The sequence below is a fragment of the Esox lucius genome, chromosome 18 (assembly GCF_011004845.1).
Source record: "Esox lucius isolate fEsoLuc1 chromosome 18, fEsoLuc1.pri, whole genome shotgun sequence".
Lineage (NCBI taxonomy): Eukaryota > Metazoa > Chordata > Actinopteri > Esociformes > Esocidae > Esox > Esox lucius.
This window is the reverse complement of record NC_047586.1, coordinates 11,066,969-11,077,662: the sequence shown is the minus strand read 5'-3', so window position 1 is coordinate 11,077,662 and position 10,694 is coordinate 11,066,969.

Here is a 10,694-nt window from a genome sequence, read left to right as displayed (position 1 = left end):
CCAGCTCTCACAATTCATGTACTGTTGGAACACTGAGTTTAGGGGTAACAACATTTTATGATTATTTTGGAGCTGCTTGTGCTAACAATGGCACTACCTTCAGTCTGCTCACTCTTCCTCCATCTCAAGGCTTTTAGTGCTTAACACAGAATGATTCTTTCTGTCCTTATGTCCTTCCATCTTTTCCACATTCAAGTATAGAAATCGTCTAAAATATATTGCAGCAGTCCAGGGTTTAGTTCAAAGATGGAAGTGTGAGTGCATGAAAGGATACAGTAGCATTTGTCCAATGCTTCCCTTTCATTCCTTGAAGACAGTAATTTCTCCTTCTGTTGGCTTTTTTAAAAGCCTAATTTGAAAGTCCAAAGAGATAAGAGACTTGTACAACAGAACAGCACAAACACGACTGACAATCAGCACTTGATGTCTAATTGGCCAGATGATAACTGTTTGTACATCACTCCCATCTGTCTTATAGTGTGCTCAATTTCCCTTTCTTTGTTATTATGCTTTTACTATCCAGTTACATTCCCAGTCTAACAAGACGTTAAGCAAGCACAGTCTTCATGAAAATGGTAGGTTTCAATCTATGAAATATTTATCCTACTTTCTGATGTATGGTGGTTCATTTAACCAGCACTTACCAAGTGGAAACATTATAAGATAGTAGTGTGTGATCAGAGAATCTGGCCCCACTCAGTCAAATCCAGCAAAGACTAGGGGAAAGGACTATGTATGGTCCAAAACCAGCAAGTCACAATATAAATCCTCTTGTCAAGGAGGTGTATTTTCTTATGGCCAGCCTTTGTGTTACAAAAACTGCCGGTCTAAAGAGACATAACAATGAATGTCTCAACGACATTCCATCTTCGTTTTTCGGAGAACTGGTACATTGCAGTTTCTGTCTGTAATCTTTTTAATAATTAAGGCTAAGAAGTGTACACTAGTGTACAGAACTCTTGAAAACAAAAATAATAAAGAGGTACTGAAAGATTTTTATTGTTGACAGACATTTCGTAGATTGTGGTTGTGGCTAATGCCTTAATTTACATTTTGTCTGTGCTTCTTTCCATTCAAAGCATTCTGCCATTTATTTTGCAAATATTGCTACTCTCAACAAAAATGTAAACTAAAGGTTAACTTTTTATTTTGTGAGTCCCAATTTCCACCTGTAGATACTAATACTATCAATAGCATTTCATGAATCAAAGAATATTGCGATTCAATAAGATTGCTTCTCAAAGTAAAACACACTAAACGTTTTCTGGAATACATAACTTTTACATACACTAGAAGGACTTTAACCATGGCTGCAGATCTCTCTAAATGCTAAGAAACAGTGCAGCCTAGTGTTAAATGTTTCCTGACCTGAATTTTGAAAGAAGCCCCAAGCCAAGGACATTCAATATGCTGTATCTTTGGATCACATTATACCAACATGGATGACAGGGAAAGCAAACATTTTAACACGTTCAAATTAGTTTGGGTTTTGAAAAGTCTGTGCCCATGATTAGGAATCCAATGCAGGCCTATTCATGTTAGAAGATATTAAATAAAACAACAATGCTCAAAGGAAATGCACAACAAAGACAACATCTGAAAACTGTGGGGGAAGAAAATAAAATATAAAATAAAAAAACTTTACTGCTGAAAGAATAAAAAGGTAAGAATTTGTTATCCTAGGTCAAAATTTTAACTAGTGGACATATTTTATTTTTAAAATGTGTTCTAACCAGTCTGTCCTTGCAGGCCATTGGATATAATGCCTATTGTGTTGTGAAATTAACATACAAAACTTGTTGGCTTTTGCATCTTAAAAATGAAATGGAACATTGAACAAATCCATTGCAGAGAAAGCCTCAACCATTCTCTTAATTAAAAGAGAGACATTTTCAATTGTGATCTGAAAATGGGATATTGATTTAGCAAAAATCCTGAATGGGGAAGTGCCCTCTCCTCTCTACTGAAACCTTGGAAGAAAAAGTATTAAAGTTCTTTGGTCCCCATAAGAAAGACATGGCTGACCTTGAACTTTATATACTATGACAATACAGGCATTCTATTTAGTTTAAACAAGGATTTAAAGGTACAATATATTTTACGTCAATGTGTAGCATTATTCTGAAAATAGTATTATTTATACTATCCCCTCTTTTCTCGATCACTCGAGCACATTTCTTATATGAACTGCTTTTCTTGTCTTGGTATCTGGCTTGCATAAAAATGTGCTAAAATGTAAGTGCAACTGTCATCAAAGAACACAACATTCACTGTGTTTTGTTCAGAGATTAAATGTTGCAAATGTTTGTACTGAAAATGTAGTAAAAATTACAATATACAGAAATATCTAGGCACATGGTCTGCTGTCTACTGTAATGTATATATTTTTTTACAAACTTGCAGCTACGCAGATATGCAGAGAAGGAAGTTTAATTACACGTTATTCGTTATGCTTTGGTATGAATTGAGGGCCAAGCTATTCCTTATAATGTGGATCTGCTGTGATGAAAAGTGTACAAACCTATGCGGGGCACAAGCCTATTGAATGACTGGAATTGGACTGTGATGGTACGTTATATGGGAATTAATATCATTTTTCATCAGTACTAAAATGTAATTCTATATATGGAATTGTTTGGTAAGAAATGCTTGAAAAGATTACCCATAATTCTGCACATTTTGATAGCTGCATTTCCAAATGTGATCATGATGATAGCTGCAAAGATGTTACTGCAAAGACTTTAGTGTCATGCGTACACTGTTTAAAAAAAAGTTTGAACGTTGTTTCAGATTTCAAAATACATTTTATTAAAATGTTTTTCATTATATATTCAGATGATGTCAAAATAACACTGAATTCCAGAAAAATAACAATCTGTTGTGTAATAGCTGTTAGAGAATGTATTCCCGAAATATCAGCTAGTTCACTTTTCATTCAAGCCTTTCAGCCCACAATTAATTCAGAGTGAATTAATTAATGCATTCATCTTGTTTTATTAAGCATTTTTTCCTAAAAAAATTTACTTATTAGCAAACTCAGTGGTAGTACAAAAAGACGTGATTCTTTTTGTTTTTTTGGGTTATGGAATAGTATGGGTTATGGAATGGTTAAGATATTAGTATGGGTTATGGAAAGGTTAAGATATTTTATTCAGTATACTGAAAAGGTAAGTTTGTGAAAAGGTAGGTTTAAATACTTTTTCACAAGATGCCAGGGATTCTACTGTTCTAGCATCAGAGAGAGGTTAATTCAGTAATTGACGATTTAGGACAGAAAAAGCATTAAATGGGCACAGCTGGATTTGATTCACAGTAAGAATTGGGCAGGAAAGAGACTGACCTTTCTGAAGCGTTGTTCCCAGCCACTGTGCTTTAACATCTCATGGCTTGCTCTTTGGGGTTTTAGGCTGGGTGTCGGACTAAGCACATAGTGGCTGCTGATGTGAAATGGGTATTGCACTGGAGGAATGAATGTAGGGATATGGAAATGGTAAAACAGTTGCCAGAAGTAAACCATTAACTCTTCCAAGCAGGGATATTGGGAGGGTTATCCAGAATTATATGTCTGCTTTGAGTTTCTCTATCAGAGAGGGGAAGTTCGCTTTAAACATGGAATTATCTTATTTTGTAACTTCAGTCCCCATGTAGTTACATTTGTCTGGAGAGAATGGGAAATCTGCCATAGAATTTCAGAGAGAGAACTGTGCAGTAATATGATATTACTATTCAGATTATGAGGCCAATTATCTTTATGTATTTCATCTGAAGTACATTTATATCTATATTACTGAGCTACATGATATGCAGAACAACCTAAGACCAACCAATGAGAGAAAGGTGGGGCTTACATGTTCTTCTGGAAAATAAAATCAACCAATTAAGAGAAGCCAATTAAATACCCACCTGATTTCCTCAACTAAAATATAGGTGTGTGGATCAATCATATTACTCAACTTGATCCACTATGACGAGAAGTATGGTATGGCTGACCTTCAGTGAATTCTCTAACAGTATAAAATGATGATCGCTGATAGAAATGGCAATTTGATTTGACAATCTGAGGCATTAATCCATCACTGTATGTCCTAACGTTTCTTATTAAGTTTACCTCCACCATTGCGTCTATGAACTGTGGCTTTTGCCACTGGCTGTTTTAACAGGTTATTAGCCAGTAATAGGGTACTAGCAGTGGCGTTGTTAGGCCTGGGCGTCCGGGGCTATAGCCTCGGATCTTTAATGAATAGCCTCGGATCTTTTATGAATAGCCCCGGATCTCAAATTGACAAAAAAAAATAAAAAAAGAGAAATAGCCCCAGATCTATTCATCTATAATTCCGATCGCGCATTATGACAATTTAGACTTCTAGGCCGCTAGCGCATACACCGAAATTTTCCGCTTGTACATTTACAACCCTGTACTTTCTGTCATGGACGGGGCGGGTGGATGTATTGTGATCCTAGCAACGCCTCTGATTACTAGTATCTACTAACGTCCTAGGAATAATCATAAGAATTGAGCAGTTGCTAGCGAGACTGAAGATGAACTTTTCCATCGCAGTATACAGTTTCAGTTAAGGCTTACCATAACGTAACTACTGTATGTTGTAGCCAGCTAATGTGTTTGTCTATCCTGACCCAAAACGCATGCACGGATGCATACTTCGAAAGTCCACAAGAAACAGTCGCAATATAAGCGTAAACTGTTTTATTTCAGGATTACAATAATGTAGTTATTGGAGGTTTTAGCCTGCGAAGTTTTCGTCTATACCGAACAATTCATAATGCGTACTTGGCTTCGCCTGCTAGGAGATATAGTTCGCATGTCCGTGTCTCTAACCACTACACAAGGTATACTCAGTCACTCAGTAAGAGACATTCGCTCTTCTTGGCCTGCTCCGCTTACGCGGTCCGGCAAAAACACAACCCTATAATATTTAATGTTAGAAGGATCTTTAACGCAACAGCATAGAACATTTTATATCTCTCCTCTCCATCAAACACTTCTTCCAAGACTGTGTTTCATCACTTCAACAGAGAGAATGTGGAAGTGCAATACTCATTTCCTTCAGAGATCCTGCATTCTGTGAATATATAAGTCCAAGTCCTCCTGATCTATCTTTGAGAAACTGTTCTTATCTGAGGGATTGTATTAAATCATATTTATATAGAGAAACAAAGCAGTAATTATGAACGTTTAGTTACAAAGCACATAAATTATATCCAGACAACTATGTAAAAAAGATTGTTGGGATTGAAATAACTCAACTGTAGGCTACTCTTTCCTATGGAAAGCTAACTTCTCCCCTCTGGTGGACAAACTGAAAGCAAAACTACAACGAGAGCTGGGAATCCAGACCATAGATGATATATAACTGGAAGGGGCCTTCACCTCTTCCGAACAACTGAGAGAAAAGAATAACCTACCTACATTTAAATCATTTAGCAGAGGCTCTTATATGAAGCAACTTATACAGTACTGAGTACATGTATTCTTATACCGACCTCATAGGGGAATTGAAGCCATAATCCTTGTTTCATTCATTCAACCTATATGCAATCTCTATTTCTTTGACACATTCCAATCTGTCAACCCACTCTCTACTCTTTTACAGTATATTCTTTCCACAGTTCTGTGAAGAATGGACTATGTTCACATACAATGGATATAAAAAGTCTACACACCCCTGTGAAAATGCCAGGTTTTTGTGATATAAAAGACTGAGACAAAGATATATCGTTTAATGTGACCTATAATCTGAACAATTCAATTGAAAAACAAACTAAAATCTTCCAAGGGGGAAAAATGAAAAATAATTCCTTACAATAACAATAAAAAGTGTGCACACCTTCTTATAACTGGAGATGTGGCTGTGTTCAGAATGAACCAATCACATTCAAATTCATGTTAAATAGAAGTCATTACACACCTGCCATCATTTAAAGTGACTCTGATTAATCACAAATAAAGTTCAGCTGTTCTAGTAGGATCTTCCTGACATTTTCTTAGTTGCATCTCAGGGTAAAAGCCATGGTCCACAGAGAGCTTCCACAGCATCAGAGGGATCTTATTTTTGAAAGATATCAGTCAGGAGAAGGGAACAAAATAATTTCCAAGAATTAGATATACCATGGAACACAGTGGAGACAGTCATCATCAAGTGGAGAAAATGTGATGTAAAACAATGAGACAAAGATAAATCATGTCAGAACTTTTTCCACTTTTAATGTGACCTATAATGTGAACAATTCAATTGAAAAACAAATTGAAATATTCGAGGGGGGAAAATGTTAAATGTAATCCTTACAATAACCTGGTTGCATAACTGGGGACTTGGCTGTGTTCAGAATGAACCAATCACATTCAAACTCATGTTAAATAGAAGTCATTACACACCTGCCATCATTTAAAGTAACAACAGAGACGTTACCAAGAACTGGACGTCCCTCCAAAATGGATGAAAAGACGAGAAGAAAACTGGTCAGGAAAGCTTCCAAGAGGCCTACAGCAACATTAAAGGAACTGCAGGAATTTCTGGCAAGTACTGGCTGTGTGCTACATGTGACAACAATCTCCCATTTTCTTCATATGAATGGGCTATGGGGTAGGGTGGCAAGACGGAAGCCTTTTCTTACAAAGAAAAACATCCAAGCCCGGCAGAAGTTTGCAAAAACAAACATCAAGTCCCCCAAAAGCACGTGGGAAAATGTGCTATGGTCTGACGAAACCAAGGTTGAACTTTTTGGCCATTATTCCAAAAGGTATGTTTGGCGCAAAAACAACACTGCACATCACCCAAATAACACCATACCCACAGTGAAGCATGGTGGTGGCAGCATCATGCTTTGGGTCACTTTTTTTCAGCTGGAACTTAGTCAGGGTGGAGGGAATTATGAACAGTTCCAAATACCAGGCAGATTTTGGCACAAAACCTTCAGGCGTCTGTTAGAAACCTGAAGATGAAGTTCACCTTTCAGCACGACAATGACCCAAAGCACACATCCAAAGCCACAAAAGCATGGCTTCACCAGAAGAAGTTTAACGTTTTGGAATGGCCCAGCCAGAGCCCAGACCTGAATCCAATTGAACATCAGTGGGGTGATCTGAAGAGGGCTGTGCACAGGAGATGTCCTCGCAATCTGACAGATTTGGAGAGCTTTTGCAAAGAAGAGTGGGCAAATATTGCCAAGTCAAGATGTACCATGCTAATAGACTCCTACCCAAAAATGCTGAGTGCTGTAATAAAAGTGCTTCAACAAATAATTAATTTAAGGGTGTGCACACTTATGCAACCAGGTTATTGTGAGTTGTTTATTTTTCATTTTTCCCACTCAAAGATTTCAGTTTGTTTTTCAATTGAATTGTTCACGTTATAGGTCACATTAAAGGTGGAAAAAGTTCTGACATGATTTATCTTTGACTAATTCTTTTACATCACAAGAACCTGGCATTTTAAGTATTTGATTCACTGCCAGATTTTGCAGATTTTCCTACTTACAAAGCATGTAGAGGTCTGTAATGTTTAACATAGGTACACCTCAACTGTGAGAAATGGAATCTAAATCCAGAAAATCACATTGTATGATTTTTTTATAATTAATTAGCATGTTATTGCATGACATAAGATTTTATCACCTACCAACCAGTAAGAATTCTGGCTCTCACAGACCAGATTCTTTAAGAAGCCCTCCTGTTCTCTTTGGGGATGCTTTTCTGCAAAGGGGACAGGACGACTGCACCATATTGAGGGGAGGATGGATGGCGCCATGTATTGCGAGATCTTGGCCAACAACCTCTTTCCCTCAGTAAGAGCACTGAAGATGGGTCGTGGCTGGGTCTTCCAGCATGACAACGACCCGAAACACACAGCCAGGGCAACTTAGGAGTGGCTCCGTAAGAAGCATCTCAAGGTCCTGGAGTGGCCTTACCAGTCTCTAGACCTGAACCAAATAGAAAATCTTAGGAGGGAGCTGAAAGTCCGTATTGCCCAGCGACAGCCCCGAAACCTGAAGGATCTGGAGAATGTCTGTATGGAGGAGTGGGCCAAAATCCCTGCTGCAGTGTGTGCAAACCTGGTCAAGAACTACAGGAAACGTATGATCTCTTTAATTGCAAACAAAGGTTTCTGTACCAAATATTAAGTTCTGCTTTTCTGATCTATCAAATACTTATGTCATGCAATAAAATGCAAATTAATTACTTAAAAATCATACAATGTGATTTTCTGGATCTTCTAAATGCTTTGTAAGTGGGAAAACCTACAAAATCGGCAGTGTATCAAATACTTGTTCTCCCCAGCGTATATACTGATATAAACCAGTAGGTGGACTTCACTATTTGCAGTATTCATTTCATTTGGAGAGATGCATATCTACAAGGCCATATTTTATTGGGGTGAATAGAGAAACATTCAGCTGTATAGGCAAGGATATTATAAAATAATATTAAGTTCCTCACTATTTTTCTATTCATACTCTGAAAGTCTGAATACAGTAGGTCAGCAGTAAAAAAAAAAAAATCAGAACGTTAAATTAACCAAGGACTTCATTGCTCCGCAATTGCTTTATAAAAACACACTGTCTGATAGGCCTCAAATGCAAAATGAGCTGGCATGTAAATATGTTAAGTAGGACGGGTCAATGAGAATGACATTTTAATGCAAAGCATCTCCAAGCAGTTCTCTGTGTGTCCATGCCCTTTGAGATGTCACTATGCACCAAACCCACACAGGCTCAGGGAACCTCTCTACAGGGAGCAGGCTGTACAAATACTTGCTGCTTGTTAAAGGAAAAATTTGATTTTTGTGTCATGTGAACAGATTCACTCTTTGTATGTCAGTCTCATCTGAAAATAACCTTTCATAGGAACCATAAGAGGTTTTGTATATTATAGCTAATGCCTACACATTCAGATTTACAGATTTAAAAAAAATCCTCTACATTCATTGTCAATAACAACTATATTTTGCTATCGTTTACAACATTAGCTACATGGTCAATGGTACATGGTTGCATTTGTGCAAGACTCAACTGGGCAGACAATGTCTCATTTCTAAAGGACAGTTTTCAATAAGTTATTTCTCATTTTTACCCTTTATCTATATATCAGTGGAAAGCTATGATTCAGAGAAATGTGTATGGCACATCTTTGACCTTTGGTGTATACCAGAATTATCTGCACAAACTGCTTTGAAAATAAGATTCAGACATTACCACCACAGAAGCATTTTCTGGGGAAATAACTATATATGTAGGAAAAATATTTGTAGTATGTAAAATGTTAAAATGTTCATAGTGATCTACTGTAAACTACACAACCACATTAACAAAGTGTGATTAATTATTCAAAGAACTGTGGTAATCAAGTGCATAAAAAGCTGTCTGAATCTGGGATTTCTGAACATGTTATGATTTGTAATTGCAATATTTAATCTTCAAACAAGCAATTGAATGTAAAGTAAAATGTTTCGAATAACTTCCCTGTTATCATTTTGGGAGCCCAGAGTGGAATAAGGCTTTGGTGGAGTAGAAGAATTTCACTATTGTACAACTTGATTGTAAATGGTTCATCAGCCTGCAATTGTCTATTGGCCTAAAAAAATACTATAAACCATGTCGATTCAATTAAGCCCGACCCAGCCTTTGGCTCAAGGCCTTAGTGATGGGAAGTTCGACTCTTTTCACTGACTCGGATCTTGTTGAGTCGTCCAGTAAAAAGTTCGATTATTTCGAGTCATTACATTTATGTAAGTGATTCCCGAGTCACTAAAAAGATTCATTCAAAACAGACGAATCGTTCGCGAACTGCGCATGACTACAAGGACTAAAAGTAAGCATCGAACCGATCTTTGCCTGAGCGCGGTGACTTTCTCCCGGTCTTCCTGCTTGCGAAAGGTTCATTTGTGGGTCAGGCAGACCGCCAATTCGAATTAAATTGTCTTTGAATTAAATAAAATAACCAACGGTTGTGCAATTTGCTCATTGACAGGCATCAATATAGTGTAAACGCAGGGTGAGATCCCCTTCCTTACCCACATCACCACCAGCGAACTGTTAGCGAGATCTAGTGAGGTTATATGCATATTTCCATCCAAAATAGAGTGCCATAGCAGAATCATGTCAAAAGTAGGTGGTGACCGTTTTAAAGCCCAGTTTCTTGAAAACCGTAAAACCGGTCATTGTAGTTAAACATGCCTCGCTCCCAAAGATAACGATTAAAATACCTATTGGTTTCCTTGTGCCATGTGCCTGCAGTGCACAGACCGTGCTCTAGGTGGAACCATAGTTTCACATATCAATTAATCTACCAAATAATTAAGATTAAAGGCACTGTTACAATTTACATTTAATAATCGAAAGAATAAATGGAAAAACGTGAAGAGAATAGGGCAGAAAATTCGCAATACTTTAAGGAAAGTGCAGTAAATAGAGTAAATTGAATTTGGATAAAGAAATTATTAATCGATCATTATCAATTGCCATCAGACTCACCGTACCTCCGCAAATAAAATGTAATTCGCTTGTTTCAATGAAAATAGAGCTTTCTGTAAAGAGTCCCCAACACCAAATCAGTATATACAATATCATAAACCTTTCAGCACAGGTATGTAGCTGAACTCAGCAACATTTTTTGCTGCCTATAAACGTGTACTTTCTTGGCTACTCAGCAATTGCCTACTATCTCGATACTTTAGGTT